The sequence below is a fragment of the Thermobia domestica genome, chromosome 6, assembly GCF_964235325.1.
Source record: "Thermobia domestica chromosome 6, izTheDome1.hap1.1, whole genome shotgun sequence".
NCBI lineage: Eukaryota > Metazoa > Arthropoda > Insecta > Zygentoma > Lepismatidae > Thermobia > Thermobia domestica.
In genome coordinates, this window is record NC_137459.1 from 16,754,780 (window position 1) to 16,778,238 (window position 23,459).

The 23,459-nt window shown below is 37.2% G+C and overlaps 1 protein-coding gene across 5 annotated transcripts in view; it reads right to left on the reverse strand.

The window, feature by feature from the left end:
* Nucleotides 1–23,459, reverse strand: part of LOC145687854 (dnaJ homolog subfamily C member 25 homolog) — a 315,599-nt gene that overhangs the window by 16,433 nt on the left and 275,707 nt on the right. For 2 of the 5 annotated variants that reach the window (XR_014131799.1, XR_014131798.1), the window contains exons 8-9: nucleotides 10,203–10,323; nucleotides 8,921–9,059 (exon numbers count right to left, since the gene is read on the reverse strand). The gene's annotated coding sequence lies outside the window, so the exon portion shown is untranslated. The remainder of the gene's footprint in view (nucleotides 1–8,920; nucleotides 9,060–10,202; nucleotides 10,324–23,459) is intronic. The other 3 variants (XR_014131802.1, XR_014131801.1, XR_014131800.1) reach the window with 2 other exon arrangements.

A 23,459-nucleotide genomic window follows, 5' to 3' on the forward strand; every position in this document is an offset into this window, starting at 1 on the left:
GAATTATTGGATAATTCGAACAAAAATTTATTCCCTTTAAAAACTGTATTAAAAACAATAGTAAAAAATCGTGGGTAAATCGAACTTTTGAACCTCCTGTTTGGATAATTCGAAGTATTTACAGTGGGAAAATGTGCAGTGTTCGACAGATTGCAAACGTAGAAATGCAATTTCAACTGGCTTTTATCTGTTATCTTATCCAGAGGCGGCCGTGAAAAAGAGAAATCTTTGTTTGTTGATATCACTTCCGCTGGATTCCTTCCCGCTATACAGAATGCGAAAGAAGGTGATTGGTTGCATCTCCCCTCCTCAATAACCTGGAAGTGTCCATCCATTCTGTAGAAGTGTGAATAATCTTGAACCCTGTACTCCACTAGCAGATGACTTGTAAGAACAACACACTTGTGCAATTCTTTTTAACTGAAATAAAACAAGTGACAAAAAGGTAAACAGATTCGTTTCCGGTCTATTGACGTTTATTATGCATAATGTCGAAGCGCAGCGCATATACGTTAACGTTAGAGAAAAAAGTAGAAATTCTACGGAAAGTGGAAATTGGTGTAATGAAGAAAGGTGACATTGCTAAAAAAAAAGTATGGGTTACAGCCGAATACATTATCACTTTTATTAAAAATGAAGGAAAAATTTTCGAGAACTGGAGTCTACAAAGTGGAGGACACAGGAAATGCATAAGAGGCGGTGAATTTCTTGACGTAGATCAGTGAGTCTCTAAGTGATTCAAACAATCTCGTGAGTAAAATGTACCAATAAGTGTAGTCCACTAATTCGCATCAAAGCCGAGGAATTTGCTGAAAAACGTAAAATTAAGAACTTCAAAGCAAGTTCTGGTTGATTTGCTGGCTTTAAAGAAAGAAATAGCATTTCTTTTAAAAACGTGTGTGGTGAAAGTGCTTCGGTGGATGTAGAAAAAGCTGACGAGTGGTTTCAGGGATTATCTGAAATCATGAAGGAGTATGAACCAAAAAACGTGTTTAATGTGGACGAAACAGGATTGTTTTTCAAAAGAAAGAAATGAAATCTTTGAGTTTTACGTCCCACATATATCCCGGTTAGGCTAAAGGAGACGGCGATGATGAGAAATGAATGAAATGGTGGAATGAGAAAGTGGGAGGAAACGGAGAATCCCGAGGAAATCCATGCACACGGTGTTTGTCCACCACAAAGTTCACTTGGCGGGAGCTGGGATTGAATCCGGGACACCATGCACCAGAGGTGTACGCTCTACCACTGAGCCACCGCACCATCACGATTGTTTTTCAAGTGCATGCCGAATAAAACATTCACATTCAAAGGGGAGAAATACAGTAGAGGAAAAAGTAGCAAGGAAAGACTGACTGTTTTAGTTGGCGCGAACATGGATGGCTCTGAAAAGTTACCATTACTAATAATCGATAAATCTGCAAACCCAACGTGTTTCAAATTTGTGAAAAATCTTCCAGTGCAGTACGAGGGTAATAAGAAGGTGTGGATCACCAGCAAACTGTTTGCAAACTGGCTTACAAATCTTCACAAAAAACTGTACACATCTAACAAGAAAATACTGTTGTTTCTTGATAACTGCACGGTTGGACCCTAAACTCAAGTGCATAAAGATAATATATTTTACTCTCAGCATGATATCAGTGGTGCAGCCTATGGATCAAGGGATGATACAAAATTTGGAGCATTTACATCGACGGCAAGTTGTTCTCAAGATCTTAGACAATGTTACATTAATTCGTTGGATGATAGTCGTATGCTGGACAAAGCATGGAGGCGGGTTAGTCAACAAACAATTACGAATTATTTTCGGAAAGCTGGGTTTTATAACTAAGAATCGAATGCTGAAGTCTTTGCAGAAGAATCTGATGCTGTGGTTTTCGAACACTGGCGAGAAGTGGCACCTGATATCAGTTACGACGAATATGTAAATGTCGACCGTGAAGCGACTGTATGTGGAGGCTTGACAGAAAGATAAAATTGTGCAGGAAGTGTCACAAAAGTACGATTCATCTGATAATGAGAAAGAAGAAGAAAACGAGATCGGCGATGAAGTAACGAAAGAACGTGTACCTATATCATGAGAAGCTTTCGAAATCGTTGAAAAATTAAGACGATTTATTGAATTTCAACCAAATGTAACTAACGACGTGTTTCATTCAATTAATGTAATTGAAGATTTTGTAGGTGGCGTGAAAACAAACAATAGAAAGGAAACGAAAATCATATTTTTTTTTAAAGTGAGAGAATAACAGAATCAATGTTGTTAATTGTGTATTTGGTTTTATGTGTGTATGTGGTACTACTGTATATATAAATTCATTTTCCATTATACGTTTGCTTTAATTTATGTGAGTATAGTAGATATAAGTTTCTTCTTGTGCATCAATATTGCATCACGCAGAAAATGTGGTGCTTTAGAGGTAAGATGCATTGCATGTTAATTAGTTTTTTATGTACAGTACAGTTATTTTGTTCCCTTGAATTTACTGAAAAATGAGTGTGTTTGGTTAATTCAAATTTTGGATAATTCGAATTTTTTCGTGTTCTCTAAGATTTCGAATTAAAGAGATTCCACTGTATTACAGTATTTAAACTCTTCTTTCATTTGTAACTTCCTCCATGTTCACTCTGGAATTATTATTTAAATTTAGGAACTTAGCAAATTAACTAATATTTGGGAATAAGAAGAGAAAGAGAAATATGATAATAATAGTGATTATATATATATATATATATATATATATATATATATATATATATATATATAGTTATAATATGTATATAAACTTACATGAAACGGTAGATTATAATAATATCGTATTTTTACATAATTTAAATTTAAAATTATAAGCAACAATGAATATTAACAATTTAATATTATGATATCTTTATTAGCTACATTAATATGAACATACATATTAACGTCTGAGGAAGATAACGTTACGTTATGGAAACTGTTACGAAATAATTTATTTTTAATAAAGAAAAACATACTCTGCTCAGAAAAATATCTACTTTCATCTTTATAATAGTGCCATTAAGACATACCGTCAACAATAATTAAGCACGCCTTACTTGATATGAGACTGATCTACTATGAAATTAAATTAATTTTATTATTTCATTTGCTTCCAATTTCCGAAAAAATGTATTTTTACAAAAAAAAAAAAAAAAAAAATAAGGAGTAAAGAGGAAAAAAAGCAATAAAAACAATTGTTGATTGATTCAAACTAAGCGTGTACCGTTTTTCTTTGCAAGAACATGGCAAGAAAAATTAGCATAAAACAAGAAACTGATACAAAATCATGTTTGGTTTTATTAATATTTCGGTCATGTCTCGTTCCCCTTCGGAAAGCATTTTATTGTAAGCTGATAATCTATTAGAACCTAATATGAGTTGAATTTTAAGAAATAAAGGTATAAACTGACAGTTTTGGAGTGTGTTAGTTTTACACGGTAGTGAAGTTTATTATTAAGAGAATTTCTTTATTTTATTTATTTTGCTGCATTGTATCAATATGTTTGAAATAGGAAACGTGTGGACAGTGGTTTTAAGTTTCTCCAGTTCGGGCTTTAACGGCCTCAATAAATTAGGGTAGGGACAAGCCGAAGATACCTCGCGATCGAGGTCGAGGTTTAAGTCGCAGTCGCACCCTCGATACTGGCACAAACCCATGTATTCAAATGAGTAAGCGCATGCCGAAGATGTATGCTACATCGCGACCTACGTAGAGGTCGACAGCGAGGGTGAATTAGTGGTTGCGATGATGAACAACTGAGTCTGTTTTTACATTGATGTTCAGCGGAAGCATCGCTGTGGCTCGTGTTCTCATTGGCTCTCCCTGAAGCGTTACACGGAATAAAGTCTTCATTTGTTTAGAATTTCGTTTGCAGAGGATTGTGTGTCTTTATGCTCGAGAGGTTTTGGTGCACTATTATATTTGATTATGAAAAACATATTAATAGAACTAATGAGGAATGATCCAGCAATATGGAATAAGAAACACAATCATCATAATAGACACATTTTAAATAGAGAATGGAAGAAAATAGCGGATAGAACTAAAATCGGATTGTTAGATAAGTTATTTGAGAATTATACTGTAGCTTAGTGTTATATAAGACAATGGTGGTCACAGCGAGGGGGCTTTTGGGCTTAAGTTCGTAAATTGTAGAATATTTAAAGAAAAAAAAAAGCTACTGATAATCATATTTATGCTTAAAAACTCCATGCCCCCCTCCCAATTCCGAGATTAATAAAAAGATTTGTTTGAAGTTTGTTCTAAATTTGTTATTGATGTAAGGTAAAGAAATACCTGCAAAAACAGGCACGTGTCCATAGGGAGGAAACGTCGAATAATGGAATTGCAGTGCCGAAACTTCATTTGCTGCAGTTAATACCCCATCCACCTCGAAACCTGAAGACATACCTTATTTATTTATTTATTTATTAAATTTTACTGGGAAACGATTTCTCGCGTGAGTGCTGAAAGAGGGCATTGTCTTCATAGAAAATTGAATACAAGGTAGAAGTCTTTGATTTAGAATATTGATAGAGAGGAAGAAGAGATGAAACTCAAATATTTTTGCAAAACAAGAGACGAGACAAGACTTTGGTATTTCTCATATCTCGTCTCGCGTCCATCCCTATTTATAAACTGGTCCTTTCAATTTCAAAATGTGGTTTCGCAGTGATTTTTATGCACTGACGGAATAATTTCACAAGCGTCAAACCAGCGAGGGTGCGACCTCCTCACAATGTGCGCCCTTCATCCATCGCGACCTAGACATCGAGGTAGTAACCGCGACTTAAACCTCGACCTCGATCACGAGGTATCTCTGGCATCTCCCTACCCTTAATATTCTTATTTTACGTATCGTTCTACATAAAATGTATCTGTAGCTCCTAAAACTTTTTTGTTAATAAAGGTTCACTTTATGAATAAATTGTAAATGATAGTTTTGTTCCATTAAATCTAACTATAACACTAGTCAGCATTTTTTATTTATTTATTTATTTATTTGTTTATTTTTTGTTTTGAAATTAAGAGATATATTGAAATTGATTTTTGCCACAGATTCTGAAAATGACCTTCAAAATTACATATCACGTAAGGTTTTTATACAAACCACAGCAACGTGAAAATTGAATAATAAATAAATAAATAAAAGTGTTTAAAAATTGTTTTATTATTATATAATATTAACAGCCATCTATCCATTTCACTTACACATTCTCTCACTCGAAACGAAAAACTTGAATTTCTGTTGGAAAAATTGCAGCACGAGTATCATGAATGGTTTGTGTGCAGGAATTTCAGACTGATTGGAAAAATGAAATGAAATCTTTGAGTTTTACATCCCACGGTTATGCCGGCTAGGCTAAAGGAGACTGTGATTATGAGAAGTGAATGAAATGGTGGAATGAAGAAAGTGGGAGGAAACGGCAGAACCTTCCCATGAATGTGCTCGAACTTCGAGTGTAAAAGATAGCGTCGATTCATAGAACACGACTCTGAAAGAACCAGAGTGGTCAGATGTACCGTTCCTGCGTTACCGCGTTCCAAAGTGTGGGATGCCAGGAGATGGCGCCAGTATCGAGGCGCAGCTGCGAGATCACCTCTTAACGCATCGAGGGTATTTGTATAAAGTGTGAAGCTATCACGTTATAGTGGTCACAGATATAACTCCGTATCGTATTAAACTTGTTGTAGCGATTCTGGAGCACGTACAGAAGGATGTTCACATATGGCCACCATTATTTGATACTTCTCTTACGGCCACAACTATGAGTTTGTTGTGCCCGATCATTGATAGTCCAACGTTTCTCTTCGCATTGAAAATGCTTCCGATAATGAGGATGTTTCTGATTGAGTTTCATAAACTTAAAGTACCACGTCGATCTCAACCTCGATGCTGGCGCCAACTCATGGCATCCTACACGTTTTTAACGCGATATCTCAGAAACGGTGCAACTGACCGCTCTGGTTCCTTCACGGTCGAGTTCTACGCATCGGAAACTATCGATTACAATCACGTTCGGGCAGATTCATGGGGAGACGAAATTAGGATGCACTCTTTCCTTTTATATTGTGCGAATGAGACCTGACCAGTCGAAAATTTCTTCACACTTGGCGATAAAAATATTGTTTGAGTTCCACTCATCGATCCCTCGGAAGCACTGTTAGAACCGTTTTAGGAATTTGTGACAGTGTTAAGCATGAATGGAACGAGCTTTCCGCATCTGAGTGTTACGTTTCCATCAGTCACATCCGAAAACATCAAAGCTGGCATATTTACAGGCCCACAGAAACGAAAATTAATGCTGAACAGCATACCAGAAACTATGAAACTTCGAGAAAACTATGAGTGAGTGTGAATTGCAAGCATGGACTGCATTCAGAAATGTGGTACAAAACTTTTTTGGGCAACACAACGGCCTATAATTACATCATTTTAGCCGATGAGATGTTGGAATCATATAAACTATTTGGTTGCAACATGAGTGTCGAAGCTTTCTTTCTTCATATTCATCTAAATTAATTTCCTGGAAAACTTGCTGATTTTACGGAAGAATATGGAGAATGTTTCCATCAGAATATTAAAGTGATGGAAAAGAAATACCAAAGAAAGTGGCTGTACATACGATGCTTGAATATTAAATTGCAAGGAAAGCCCAGTGGTGAATGTCAGGTATGCTTGCTTTCAAATATGTATTCCTCACACATTCAACTCATCCCTCCAGAGCATATTTTCACACGTTAGAAACATTGCCATATGAATGTCATTAAAAAATTACGTATTTTGTTTTCAATTTTCACATTTTCCTGATTTGTGGACATCTTACGTGGCACGGAATTTTGAAGGTCATTTTCGGAATCTGTAGGGAAAGTCCATTGCAATACTTCAAAACAACAAAACCTTGGATATTGGTGTAATGTTCTCAGAACAAATATTGAACAGAACTCGATTAAACTTTTTACTAGAACATTTTTACCATTAAGAGTTACTTTTAACAATTTTACAATCAATTCATTGGAATTAGAAAACCCACTAAGTGAACCTAACTGCCCTTTTTCTTTCCTAACGAATGACCAATTTTCTTTGATTTTTTAATCTTTTAATGTTTTCTTTTTCTCCTCAGAATACAGTACTCAATTTTTCGTGTTATAATCAGAAAGGAAAGATAGGACGAAGGAATATCTTAATTAAAATTCAAAGGTTGAAAAAAAAAAGCCGAAAATTTTCCAGGCACAAAAGCAGTGGAGAAAACTTATTATTTTTCGAAAAGAAGTTCTTCAAACTCTTGCATCTTTAGTCAACGAACTTAAAAAGTTCGTTACTGAATTCTCTATGTCTGTGTCTATCTGTTATTTGCCATTTTTTCAATTTTGAGAGCTCCTTTCGATAGAGCATCAAAAAATATCTGAGAAAGTGATGGAATTTTTGGCGTTACTCTTGCCGTTTCCGAGATATTGGCCAAAAAATGGCCGATTTCCGGAGATTTAAGAAGCCATATCTCGGGAACCGTAAGCTACAGAGAGACGATATTGGCGTTGATCAATACTTAAGAGGATGGGAAATATTTTGGTACCAAATAGTAACTGGTGGCTTTGGCCAACTGGCCATCGTTTCCCAGGAATTGGCCAAAAAAGTTCGAATTTCGGTAGATTTAAGGAGCCATATCTCGGGAACCGTAAGTCATAGAGAGATGGTATTTTGCGATTTTTTGTGAGAAACAGAAGAAGGTGTGAATAGAAAGATTTACATGTAGGAACAATGACAGTTATCCTTCCCGCTCCATATCTCCATTCTTTTTAAGTTCGTTCTGACAATGCTCATGGAGTATTCTTAACTGGTTTTAATTCTATAACAAGACAAGTGCGATTGTTTAGAAACAAAACGTAGTCGTCACCACAGTAATAGAGTACCTAGGTAGATGTGACATACCACTTTCTCAGTGTACCGTAGGAAGAGAGTGTTTCTAGCTATTTTACAGGAAACGAAGTGCACTAAACGAATATTTGTTGTGCTGGTAACTGATATATGAACGGCTCAGGTAAGCGCCACTTTCGCTGAAATTGAGTTATTAAGTGAAATGGTTTGTGATGGAACCACAGAACAGTATGTAGGAAATTTAATTTCAGGAATGTACCTGCAGGGGAAGGTTATTTGGTATGTGTAATTGCACTCAATTGTATGGAAATGGTCAACATTTTTTGAAACTTTACTTCGAAGTTAGAAAATGTGGCATACCATTACGTTCTCCCAAGCCCCTCATATCACTTGGTACGCTGTGTAAAACGAAGAACCTTTGCCTGTAACCTAAGTTTATGCCGCACATGGGGGAGGGAAGGGATATATATATGTAAATCATCGAAAATGACCGAAATTAGTATCGAAGTGATAGTTTTCGGGGTCGCTGAGATGAACAGTTACACTTCCGATGCCAATTAAATTCAAATTCTGTCCCGCATTTTGGGTTAGGGGAGATATATAAAAATGATGGAAAATGACCGATATCAGAGAGCGCTTATGTAATAGTAAAAAGTGACTGACTAACGGAATATATTACTATTTTTTCATAATTTATCTCAGCAAAGCGGGTAATTGATGCTAGTTTTTAATAATATCAAAAAGTCAAAGCGTTTACTTACATGTGGGTTGGATATGTACATCTTATGAAGCGTCTGTTGCAAATGTTAATTATACATTAGACTATACAGTGGCGTAGGCAAAGAAGGTGTTTCGGGTTTTTATCGCCTCTCTTCAACAAGATATTACAGAGAAATATGCATTTACTATATTAAGGTAGGTATACAAAAATCGCGAGTGTCCTAAAATGATATTCCCTTGATAAAATTCTGAGTTCACCATCGGAAGTGTATAATAAATATATAAAGTGGTAATCGGGTACCTGTTTCATCCTCCATGATTTGAACCGAAGTCGGTATTCCATTTTTCAAGCAGTGCTCGATCATCAGTCAGTGGAAGCAGGCTTACGGCTTAGAAACATCAATTCAAAAATTATATCTTCATGTGTAGGCCACATATATCTGAAACAAATGATATATTACACAATTATACTATTGTCGCACCATAATATAGAAGTAAATATACAGACAAACATATATGACAGGAAAGTGACTTCTATAGCGTTAAATTCCTTTAAAAAATAAACACAATTCAGTTCCATTTATTTTTATATAAAAATATGGGATATTTTCATGTTCTTATGAATAACTCTGAAATTACTATTAATCTTTATCCAGTAGAATTTTCTAATTACAATTTATTTATTTATTTCGGAAAACAACAGCCAAATACCCAGTTACGTAGTGATAAGTACAAATGAGCCGTCCACTTCGAAAACGGCTCTTGTCCATTTGCAGAAAATCACATAAAATCGAGAGAAACTGCAGGATCGACGCGTTTTGTAGAACTGAAAATACTTGAGGATGTTCAGAGGTTTCACATGAACACACTGAAGTATTCCCAGTTCTACGAAACATGCAGATCATACGTTTTTTTAAAAAAAGGTTTCTGGGATTTTCTGTAAATGAACAAGAGGCGTTTTGAAAATGCACGACTCAATACTAATGACTCAAAGTAAACTTGATATACTAAGAAAAATACTGTTTCAAGGAAAGAAAATAGAACACACAAGTCTCTACTAACATGTTCTTTGTAATATTGTCCTTGTTTAACTGAAAGAAGAAAAATATCAACGAAAGAGAAAAATATAAACTGTAATCAATCCTCAAAATTCACCTCAAAATGAATTAAATAGTTTCTGCTTTATCCACTCTTTCTAAAGATGGTGCAGCGTAAATTGGGGCAATTTTGAAGCATTGCTTACTGAATCCTTGTTTTAATTTCAGTTCTGTCGATGAAGGACTTTTAGTTTTCTTTTTTCTAATCCGGTTCACAAATTTCCGTACTGCGCGTACATTTACATTTAAAATTAACTTAAACCACAGAAGTTTCAATTCCTTTAGAACACTTGCTGGCGATGCACAACGTGTCTCTTGTACTTAGTTCTATTATTCTGACAACAATGAAGCTTTTATTTATTTATTTTAGTGTCTAAGTTTTTCGCACCGAAACTCAAACGGATTCAGAGTAATTAACACAGACGCATCGTTTAATAATAATAATAATAATAATAATAAAAACTACATAAGACCTTAATGGTTTACCTTTCACCTACGACTGACCACCCAACATGTTTCATAGGAAGAAGTAAATTATTTTCTCATGTCCATCTTTTTCTCCTCTAGTATTTTGCAACCTGATGGAAAAAAGTACACTTGACCTCGTCTAAAAAAATAAATAAAAATAAAATTATTTTCTTCGTAATATGTTCCGAACAATATAGCTTCACCTTGTCCTTTTTACACACATATATTTATACTTTGCTACGAGCTTTAGAGTAATTATACCAGGTTTAATGGAAATGAAACGAAATCTTTGAGTTTTACGTCCCACGTCGGTTAGGCTAAAGGAGACGGTGATGATGAGGAATGAATGAAATGGTGGAAAGAAGAAAGTGGGAGGAAACGGGAGAACCCCGAGAAAACCCACACACACGGTGTTTGTCCACCACAAAAGTCACTTGTCGGGGACTGGGATCGAACCCGGGGCCCCAAGCACCAGAGGTGAATGCTCTACCACTGAGCCACCGCGGTCCCACCAGGTTTAATGGGGACGCCGCAGGCGAGACTATTTGTTTCCGTCAAGATAAGGCCAATGTTACTAGCTTTTGATTCATTAAACCAGGTTTAATCTGGACCTCAATGATGAGAATATTTGTACCCCTTATAAGCTGTTCAATCATGGAACACTTCTTCACTTGTAACGTATCCAGGGCTTCTTTCAGAAAAGTCTTTCTCGGGGTTATTTTCAGTGCGTGAGGGGGATGATCGGAATTACAAAGACGTGTATTTACAAAGACCTGTAGGGCGTGAAATATCTCCTACCCCCAAAAATCTGAAGCTACATTTTTTTTTACATTTAATAGTTAATATGTAATGTTATAATAAAAACATGTTCATAGCTATTTTGGATTTAGCTAACGTGTCTGAAAATCCTGAATATTACAGTGGTGTTACTTTTTGAAATAATGTACTTCATAAAATAATACAAGATTAAAAATTATTATATTTTTTACTGTTTTATTTTATTTTTTTTTAAAAAAAACGAAGAATATGCCCATGTGTTCAAGTGATTACTAAATAAATTTGTAAGTAGTAAATAATTATAAATCTTATTATGAACCAAAAACACCTAATCTACTGTTATTTTAAACCTTCACTTTAAAAAATACTCAGAATTTCTCTAAAGGAACAGCAGACAAAGAAATTTTAGTTTGAACCAGACCTAATATCAAAAGCTTTTCAAATTACCGCTTCCGTACAAACCGTGACAGAAGTGCAATATATTGTTTGTGTATGAAAAATCTTACACGCGGCGCTGCAGGGGAGAGCCGTATGTATGAAATTCCATACACACGGCAGTCTACGTGTTAAGAAGTATTTTCAAACATTTTTCTTCTTCTATAGTCTTCTTTCACTACATCAATCACAGATTTAACAATTTTTTGTGGGGTAAATTTAGAAGTTTTTGGGTTAATACCCCCGATCATCCCCTTAAAAGAAGCAGTAAACTTATCACATTCTCTCCGTATTAATAAGCTTGATGAAATGGTTGCTACCTTAACAGCGAATTTTTGTGCTTTTAATATAGTATTAGGTTTAACCTTTATTAATTCCAACCTTCCCCTTTCTTAGTAAACATTTTTGCGCAATGTTTGCATGTCTTGTGCAGTCAGTTTTCATCCTGATAATAAGATTTGATGGCGGGAGCCTCATAACGAATAATTGCATAATTTATACCGTTTACCAAACATTGTTAGAGTCATCAAGTCTAGGAGGCTCAAGTGGGCAGTTCATGTAGCCAGGATGGATTTTGATTTGAAGTTGAACGTCCTTTTCAGCAGCGAGGCTATATGAGACGGGACCTACTGATTAACGTGGAATCCGAACCACATGAACTCCCGCCGGGAATTGAACCCGGGTCTCCCGCGCCAAAGGCACGTACGCTAACCGCTTAGCAACGAAGGAGCTCATAGCCAGGATGGAAGAAAGCAGAAACGCTTTCAAAGTCTTAACTGGAAGACCAATCGGAAAACGGCCATATGGAAGACCTAGACTCAGAAAAGAGTACAATATTGAGATGGATCTCGCAGACATAGAAATACAAAGTAGAAACTGGATCCAGTTGGCCAAGGATAGAAATCAATGGAGAGCTTTTGTTCAACGCGGCATTGAACCTTCGGGTTCCATAGGCCATAGAGTTAGTTAGTTAATAATATTTGATTATTCTTTCAGAATTAAATGTCTTCTATTTATTATTTCTCACATGTTGAATTATTATTATTATTATTATTATTATTATTATTATTATTATTATTATTATTATTATTATTACTATTTTGCTTTTAACAGTCAATTACCAGTTCCCGCCCCGGAAGAGACATTTGAGCAAGTTCCCGTCATATTTTGACCAATATAACACTTACTTGTGATCGACTATGGCAAGATATACAACTAATATGTTTGGCTTAGCTTGCATAACTGGTATTGGGATTTTCCCACAATTTTGAAATTAAACTGACACATTGTTCTTGGCATACTCTGATGTAAATTTTTTGTCTCTCTCTCTCTTAATGGACATCGTATTGATGGATAACATCTTTTAATTGTACAGCTGCCTATTAATAATAAAAACTAAAATATGTTTGTGGGTAGTATTTCTTTAAATATTATTTTCCTTAGTGTACAAGTCTTACACTGAGTTGAAATATGTTACAAACACTTTTATAATATTGAACTATGTTATATATACCTATCTTACACGTTAAAGATTTAGAGCTCCTTCGTGACTAAGCGGTTAGCGTACGCGCCTTTGGCGTAGGAGACCCGGGTTCGATTCCCGGTGGAACCTCATGTGGTTTGGATTCCACTTTAATCAGTATGTGCCGTCTCATATAGCCTCACTGCTGAAAGGGACGTTCAACTCAACTCAACGTTAAAGATTTATTCATATGGGGTGTTCAGAACACAAGGGAACCAAACCAAATTATCAAAGTTGTAAGGAAAAAATACACATACATTTTGTACAGCACGTCTAACTACATGGAAAAATTAAGACTGTTCTTTACGTTATAAAAGATATTTACAATATCTGGGCATGAATCTTTTAAACTCTGTAAGTAGCATCGGATAGAAATCTTAAAGGTAAAATATATCCATTTTTTTTTTTTTTTTAAGGTGGAGTTGATTCCCTTCAGCACTGAACGTGCTATATAATATGTCGTCAACATAGCTAACGAATCTATTAAGATGTTAGGGTTCATAAGTAGCACTGGAAAAGAATTTAACAATATACCATCAAATACTTAGCATACAAGAGAACTGCAAACTACACATCTTACGAAAACTATCTTAACATTAATAGACAACTTCTGTACACCCACACTTGAACAAAGGCGAAATGTGATAGATCTGTTTTTTCTCCATAAAATAATACAAAATGAGTTCAAGTATATGGATCTGATATCAACACTAAATGTTCGTGTCCCGTCACTTAAAACTCGTGTTGACAACTCTGGTTTGTTCTGTTCTAAAGAAAAGCAAGGACCAATCTGGAGAATATGCTCTTCTTACAAGCAAGGGGCGCGATATCGAGACTCGAATTGCGTAATAAGAGTTACATATACTGAAAGAGCATCAGGTAGTTAGTAAGTTACCAAATTATTAGCTGCAGTCCGCCAGTAGGGAAAAAGTTATGGGACTGTAAAGTTCAGAGCCTGGCGTACGAAAACCACACAAAACATTTGGCTTGTTCCTCTTGGTATTGACAAGAGATAATGTACTCTAACGTATTCCCACCACAGAACATGATGTTTGACAAGAAAATCTGTATGAAAAGAATTGCCAGTGTTGCCATCCATAGAAATTACAGTGTTGCCAGAATAAGAATACCTCGAAAAGCTTGCAAGCAAATAGTACGTGATCGGGACTTGCGTTGCACAATACGGGTTATAAAGTATATTCTGAAAGAGCATCAAGCATGAAGTGACCACGTTATTAGCTGCAGTCCGCCAGTAGGGCCAAATTATGGCGCTGCAAGGTGAACATGAGAGACTATGGCAAACCAATAACTATGGCTAAGGAATAACCTGTTTGTGTGTGCAATAGCAAATGGTATTTGTTTGGGAAGGGGAGATAGCTATGTAAATGACAGTGTTAAGCCACACAATTGATATGAAGAGCAGAAATATTGAGTGATCCAAACAAAAACAGTTAGTACAATATGCACATTGGACGATAGCCAGCGACGCGCAGTGACAACACATCATCTATAGACATACAGTGTTGCTAGAATACTCTACATTTTTCGTTAAGGCACGGACTACAAGAATGAATTGAACGGCGTTGGATGATATATCACTGACAACACGAACCGAGTTTTACGATTCGCGATGCTCGGCATTTGTGTTGTCTGTCTGTCGGTATGCCTCACGATAAATGCCCAACGAACAAACCGATTCGAACCCGAATGACATTTTCACAGGTTTATCGTGAGGTCTACTTTGCGAAGCACCTTCATACTAGTGTTCTCTTGGTAGCTTTTGCACTTCTGTTTAAATAATATTCTGTAATGTTAATACAAGTATATTATAACTACTTTGATTCTTAAAAACTAAATAACGTATTATGTAAAACGTAGTTCCGTGCGAACCATGAAAACATGATGTCACAGAACACTGTTGTGTTCACTGTTTCATTCGCTGGAAACCGAGCTTTTCGCGGTATTCTTATTCTGGCAATACTGTAATTTCTATAGATGAAAACACTGACAATTCTTCTCATACAGATTTTCTTATGTCAAACATCATGTTCTGTGATGAGAATACGTTAGAGTTCATTATCTCTTGTCAATACAAAGAAAAACAAGCCGAATGCTAAGTTTTGCGTAGTTTTCGTACGCTAGGCTTTGAACTTTACAGTCCCATAACTTTTTCCCTACTGGCGGACTGCAGCTAATAATTTGGTAACTTACTAATTACCTGATGCTCTTTCAGTATATATAACTCTTATTACGCAATTCGAGTCTCGATATCGCGCCCCTTGCTTGTTAGAACAGAAAATGTATCGAACACAAAAAAGTTGACATCTGTAGTATGAACTACAATATGTTTAAGAAAACTGTTGTAAATTTATTTTGTAATACACCAACACCGTTATTGGGCTTACGCCTGTTGTGTTGATAAATAAATAAATCATCAGAGACATTACCAAGCAACAAGAAACAATGAATACTACGATTGTAACACTGAAAATCAGAGATGATTTCAGGAGATCTAGCCCCAGGGGGACCTTCAATACACAATACGTTAAGGTAGTACTATGAAAATATTGACAACCCACGTTAAACACGAACGGAGGTGTGGCCCTGCGAAATTTTCCCTTGAATGTACGAAATTCCCTGCACGGCACATCCTGAAATCATCACTGCTGAAACAATATTGACTTTTATTTATTATATTAAATTGAAATGATGCAAATCCTACCACCCACCAGGGTTCGAACCGGGCCATCTTACTGATAGGTACCCGTCTTACCGCTGCATAGACGCGGCTAGACCTAAATCGCTCCTTCATTAGAAAATGGACACAATTGAAAATAAAGCTTTCAGGTGATTTTAATATTCACACTGTTGCAGTTAATAGGGACGGACAAACGGTACAGTTCTTCTCATGGGGAGGGTGTACTTTCATCTCCGATGTTTTCACACAAGACCTTTGGCCTCTAGGACTACTTTCAATATCGTGTCTAAATAGGGTTCATTTTTGAGTTGAGTCATTTTCCTATTACAAAATCAACATTGACTTATTCCCCTTTCCCTATTCTGATAAAGTACACGTGGTAGCTCAGTGGTAGAACTTTCACCTCCGGTGTTTGGAGTCTCTGGTTTGATTCCAGCATGCGCCGTGTGGACTTTGTGGTGGACAAACACCGCGCTTTTGGGTTTTCTCTGGGTTCTCCCGTTTCCTCCCACTTTTTCATTCCAACATTTCATTCATTTTTAATCATCACCGTCTCCTTTAGCCTAACCGGCATAATCGTGGGACGTAAAACTGAAAATTTCATTTCATTTCATTTTCTGATAAAGTACATGTTTTGTGTCTTTTTGTATGCCATAATACTTAAGCGTCAAAGAAACAACGCTGTACCTTAGGTATAAAGGCACCACAGCTTGGAATAAATACAGACAAAATTGAGTGCTCGTCATACAAAGCCAATTATAAGGAACAAATTTATGTAGGGAACAAAAAGTTAAAAAAACAATAAAGGAAAAATGATATTTAAACATATGTCATATCTTCCAAAACAATAGTGTAGCGAACATGCAGCCAGAATGGGCTAAATTAAACGTATAATTTAGCCCATTCTGGCTGCATGTTCACTACAATTAACAACAAATTTCTGCAGATGATAATATTACATACAAGGTAATAGAGTTGTATGTTAGGTTTACAAGTGTAGGGTTACTAGTGGAAAATCATTACAACTGCTTTACGACGAATAAAATTAGTGAGTGCATATGAAAGATGACTATTAGATACTATTTTCCACCGGCGATGTATTTCTGTAAAATGTGCAGAAGCTGTATTTTATGTTTACAAGTGGAGCGCTACTAGTATTAAACCATCAAAAGTGCTATTGAAACTCGTATCACTGCCAAAACCCACTTGAATTCACTACTATCTCTTACGAGTATACCCACCATCACTGAAGCGCCTGCTTCCTTCGGATGCATCCACGCGCTTTACTACCAACCCACCAGCCTCACCCTGCCCTGACTCGGTTAGATAGAATTTGTGCTTTCTAGTGATCTGCTAGCACAGGTTGGTTCGTTTTATTGTATTGTAGATTTTTGTAATACATCCGGACGTCATATTTATACGCAAATCGTAAAAGTATTCTAATTTTCAAAAATTACTTCTGATGATTCCCTTGATTTTTATATATGCCAAGTGAAATATTTTCATGTCGTCCAGTTCCAAATCATTTAGGAGACAATAACAAGGAAATTAGTGAAAGAATTACAATTTTTCAACGAATATTTAAAGTGGAGTGCCAAAAGTAAACCTGCACGTTAATATCTAATATAATCCTCTATCATAAGCATTGACTTATTTTAACCATAAAATTTCAATTTTGGAGAACTATTGTAAATCAGCACCATCAATTGAGATCTAAGCCTTCTACTGTCGTTTACATTGCATCACGATCACAGAAAGTGTGAAGAAAATTCACGGATTGCAACTCATCTTTCAGCTAGAATCAATACATTCACACATTGACAATTTGTGTGTGTCACTGATTACAGACGATTTCATTCAAATTTCTGTGCATTTTAAAATGTGGGCAGCAGCTGAGACCTTGAATAACGCTTGCCTCAGTGCCTTCGGCGCAGCAAGTTTCTATGCTACTTAACTGCTTCCGTTCACTGTCACTCCCACCCAACCAACGCTTCTCAGTTGGTTACATAACAAATCCTTTCTTGTAAGCACACCTAGTAGTGTAAGCACCCCGTATCTGATGATTTAAAAGAGAAACTACTGTATTTATATTCATATTTGTGAGGCCAGTAGGCCTAACGGTTTCCAGATGCGGGGCCACAATTAGTAAAAAAAAAAGAAAGAAAAAAGAATGATTTACAGGAGTAGTTAGTTGATATTCCTGTCTCGATGTTCAATTACTCAAGAAAATATCGTAAGGGACCTTAAAAACCGTAAAAGTACGTGGAAGTGACTTATGTGGGAAAAGAAAGTAAACAAGTTGTAACAAAGACAGAAAACAACGTGCCCTGCGGGACTCTAACGCTTCACTCGCTAACGCTCGCTCGGCAATACTGTGCGAACATTATATAGTGGTAACCTTACCGGTAGGACTTTACTTTGTACCGACCAGTGACTCTATAGTAGAAGTAATAGTAGTAGTAGTAGGAGGAGGAGGAGGGGTAGGGGTAGGAGTAGTAGTAGTAGGAATGGGTTAGAAGCCCCACAGGGGTTGGTTGGGTTATGTTCTTCGTGAACTGTTCCGGAAACCAGGTCAGATGAATCGGTTCCAGTCACTGGTCGGCACAAAGTAAACTCTTGCCACTTAACATGATCTAATTTAATGCATGGAGCCATAAAGCGACCAAATCTGAGGAGAATATCGCAAAAAAGAAAAGATGAAAAAGCTGCCCCACCCCCCGGGAAACAATATCCGTCAGGCCTACTAAACTTCACTTAAAACTGATATAAATGGAACATCTAGTAGAATACGAATTTGCAAGTCTTTAGTTGCCAAGTTTTTTTTTTTTTTTTTTTTTTTTTTTTAGCCATTTTGCTGAGTACCAATGTATTCCACCAATAGGCTACCATTTACGTTAATGTCGCCTAAAGCAAATATTTTGTAATAGGGTAGAGAGATGATGAGTCTAACTATTTAAATGTTCAACATAATCTGCACGGAAACAACTTACATATGCTACGATTAATCATAAAACATTACGTCAGTCAGCCATATTTCTGCTATTGTTTCCTGGTCGTGTTTGTAAATTCCAACACCAGATGGAAGCGGTTCCAAGTTGCATTTTGTAATTCTAGGTTTAATCAGACAACAGACAATCATGACTTTCTGCTGTGTTGTTGTTAAACACTTTGTTCTCCAGGAATTCAAGAGATGGCTCTCGAAAACATCACAAGTGTTCAAGTTGACTGTCTTGTACAACTGATTATTTTGTGAATATAGAACCTAATTTCAAAAGAAATAGAATTATACTTGCGCTTCCTGTAACTGATTTAAATAAAAAAATAAGTTGCATTCGTTTAAATTATATAAAAAATTAGCATTATTCCACAGAAAATTAAATATCTTCCTGGCACTTACGTTAAAAAAAATGATACCATCATCTCATCTGATTCTTATGTATTAATGGCAATAAATCAATAAATAATTCCTGATACCCACTCCTAATACCATTTTACTACACATAAATTGATGTTACTGGTCCAAGAGAAGGCGTTGCCTTCTGTGGCCCGCCCATCAGTTAATGGGAATGAAACTGCACTTTGAAAAAATAAAGAAAGGAAAATTCTTCTGTATGCCTAACCAGATAAATATATCAATAAATAAATAAATTCTGATCCCCATCTCGCAATGAAACCTGATTGCCCCACAAAAAAGACGTTACCTTCTGCCCCTAATCCATCTTCGGATGGGAATAAAATTGCACAGAAAAATATATAGTACGTAGCACATATAATTAGCTGTCATACACACATTTTTGAAGAAAATGTTTTGTTTATTCAAATATCTTGAGATTCTAAATGTTTTTTAAATTCTTAGAGACGAGGGCCGCGGTGGCTCAGTTGTAGAGCGTTCACCTCTGGTGCTTGGGGTTCCGGGTTCGATCCCAGCCCCCGCCAAGTGAACTTTGTAGTGGACAAACATCGTGTGCGTGGGTTTCCGCGGGGTTCTCCCACTTTCTTCATTTCATTCATTTCTCATCTTCACCGTCTCCTTTAGCCTAACCGGCATAAACGTGGGACGTAAAACTCAAAGACTTCATTTCATTTTCTTAGAGACGAGTAAAAAGTTCGAACTATTGAAATAACTGAAAAGTGTTGTTTATTACTTTTGATCGATAATTAATCATATTATGCTTTCTATCCTGGACGCTTCAAATTTTCTGAACATTAGTTATTACACAACTATTTTTATTTTAGAGCATGAGCTCCTGAAAGATGTTGGGGCCGCGGTGGCTCAGTGGTAGAGCGTTCACCTCTAGTGCATGGGGTCCTTGGTTCGATCCCAGTTCGCGCGAAGTGAGCTTTGTGGTGGACAAACACCGTATACATGGGTTCTCTCGGGGTTATCCCGTTTCCTCTCACGTTCTTCATTTCACCATTTTACTCATTTCTCATTATCAGCATCTCCCTTAGCCTAGCCGTCATATCCGTGGAACGTCAAACTTAAAGATTTCATTTGATTTTCTTTTTCCATTAAAGATTTTCCAGAGAAATTCAGTTTACAAACACACAAGAATACCTTGCGTAACAGGGTTAGTTGGTTCCAAGAAAGGTCTGAGCTCTTTTGTTGAGGATTAAGATTAGGAATTATATTTCTGGGCATCCGGCTTCTATTGCTATTGAAACCCGTCACGTATGAGGGCTGATGTCCCTCGACGATCTACGCTCTACCACTGAGCCATCGCGGCTCCAACGCCTTTAAGGAGCTCATGCTCTAAAATAAAAATATTTGCGTAATAACTAATGTTCAGAAAATTTGAAACATCCAGGGTAGAAAGCATAACATGATTAATTCTCGAACGAAGGAAGTGCCGTGAAACTTTTGTTAGATAACTCAGCACTCAAAGCTGCTGTTTATTAGTTTGGATGAAGGAAAAATCTTGAATGAGAAAAACCCGCTGAAAATCTCACTCAGTATGAATTTTCTGAAAAGGCTTTTACTTTTACAACTTTCCGACCAAGTGTCCCCAGGGCCGCGTTCCTTCGTGACTATATGGTTAGCGTACACGTCTCCGACCCGGGAGACCCAGGTTCGATTCCGGCGAAAGCACACGTCGTTCGAATCCCACATTAAGCTGTAGGACATGTCGCATATACTTGCTGGCGAAAAGAACGCTAACGTTAATGCAGTCCAATTCAAGAAATGTCCTCTCTATGCAAACCGACGTTGTTCGAGAACTATTTGCAACGGATTTCAATTGAATTATTTAATCACAAAAGTTGAATAAATGAAATGAAATCTTTAAGTTTTACGTACCACGTTTATGCCGGTTAGGCTAAAGGAGACGGTGATGATGAGGAGTGAATGAAATGGTGGAATGAAGAAAGTGGGAGGAAACGGGAGAGCCCCGAGAAAACCCACGCACACGGTGTTTGTCCACCACAAAGTTCACTTGGCGGGGGCTGGGATCGAACCCAGGACCTGAAGCACCAGATGTGAACCCTCTTCCACTGAGCCACCGCGGCCTGCTAATGAAAGAATTGGTGGAATGAAATGTGGGAGGAAACGGGAGTACCTCGACAAAACCCGTGGATACGAGGTTCTCCACCACAAACTTACTTGGCTGGGAATTGAAGCAAAGACCTCACGCACCAAAGGTAAGAGCTCTAAGACTGAGGCACCGTGTCCCCTTATGCTTTTTAGACTGAAGGATTAGGAAGGTTAGGGAAACCGAAATATTATGAGGAATTAATGGAATGAAAAATGTGGAAGGAAACGGAAGAACCTATAGAAAACCTACGGACAAGATGTTGTTTATCATAAACTCACACGACTTGGGATTGATCCAGGATCCTCTGACAACAGAGATAATTGACCTACCACTTAAAAAAATAGCATCACCAGGACAAAAAAAAAACAATAGCACCACCCAGGACATTTGCCACCAAGGCCCTTTAAGTAAACGAATTCAACATCAATACTCAATCCACTACGACAGGGCGAACACAGAAAGTTCGAGAGCAGTTATTAAAGGTGTCCATTCTGTTCAGAGGGACTTGAACCCACTATGAATTGCGCCTCGTGAATTGAAGCCGAATACCCGAGAACTTTCGGCTCTTGTTGTCGACTACTAAAGCACAGTGACCCTATCTTTGAAGTAGTAGGTCACGGAGGATCAGTCATAGAACGCTTACCTGTGGTTCGATTCCCGGCCAAGTAAATTTGTGGTTAACAACCTTGTGTATGTGGGTTTTCTCGGGGTAGTCCCACTTCCTTCCACATTCTCATTCCACAAATTCTTCCATGATTATTCACTTCCCTTAATCGTTGTCTCCCTTAGCCTAAAGGGCATACACATGGGACGTTAAAATAAGCGTTCGAAGTGGAAAAAAGCAGAGGCGGTATGTTTTATTACAATTTTTACTTGACATACCGGCTATCTAAATGTTGAAATAGGCCTACAGTGTAAGTATGTTGTTCTAAAAGATTGCATTTCTATTTACATGTCTGAAAATCATTGGAGAGTTTCTCTGTAGTTAGGGGGGCATGGAGAGATTTTAATCCCCCGCCAATAACTTTCTGAAAAATATATACGTATCCCCTTATGTTGTATTAGAGAGAATTATGCGCGAAAGTGCTCAAAAACCGAGTTTTAATCTTAACAATTTCCTTCGGGAAAACTCCCAGACCCCCCTCACTCGACTGAGGGATATTCCAAACCCTCTGAAGATCCTCCCCCACAGCAAACAACCCCTAATCAGCCCACGCTCAAAATACGGCATTTAGACCCATGTATTAAGGCAAGAAGACACACACACACACATACTTAAGAAAGAAACAATTTAATATGGAAGATCAAAACAGTGGCGGATACAGCGGGGGGCGATCGCCCCCCCCCCCCAGAAGAGGCGACTTTCTTATTTTATATATAAATAAACCCATCCATAAAAAGTTTGGAGCTCTTAAAAGTAGCAGTATTACTACAGACCGCCCCCCCAGAAGTCCGTCCTGGATCCGCCCCTGCATCAAAATATAATCTAGGTAAACTTCTTTGAAGACGCCTAATGTTAAAAACACAGGTAGGAAAAAGATTAAAATGTCGATGTTGTCAACTAAGAAATAAAATTCTTTTACGTACAAAGGTAGTCGTCAATTACTGTGTATAAAAATGAATTTATTAAAGGTATTTAGCATCTACATGTACTCTCCAGTGACGACGGTATGTCTTGTTCACTGAAAGACCAGAGACGGTATGCCTTCATCACTGAGAAACCAGAGGCGGTATGGCATACCACCGCATACCGTCTCACTTCGAGCACTGGTTAAACTGCAAAACTATTTATTTATTAGCTTGCAAGGCATGTTCTCTGATTTCAGTGGAAAGCTACTTATGACAACGTGCTAGTACAAAATGTATATTCTATTCTTCCTAATATAAATAAAATAAAGAGTTTGTTTCTGTGTCTGTCTGTGTGTGTGTGTGTGTGTGTGTGTGTTTGTGTACGGTCCGGAGTCCAAATGAGTGGACCGAGAGTTACCAAATTTTGGTCATGGGTATCTTAGTCCAGGCTTCAGACCAAGACGAAGCGATTTTTCAGAATTCGAACCAGGGGGAGGGCGTTTACCGGGACATGTAAAAGTAGTAGAAAATGATCGATATTAGTGTCAAATTCATAGTTTTCGCGGTCACTGGGATCAATGATGGCACTTCCATTAGCGATTAGGGATGGGCACGAGCGAGTTCGAGCAAGCTTTCTTTAAAACTCGGCTCGACTCGAAACAGACATCTTTCAGCTCGACTCGAGAACTCGGGTCGAAAAATTTCCTCCAACTCGACTCAAATTCGGGTCGAGTTTCGAGACG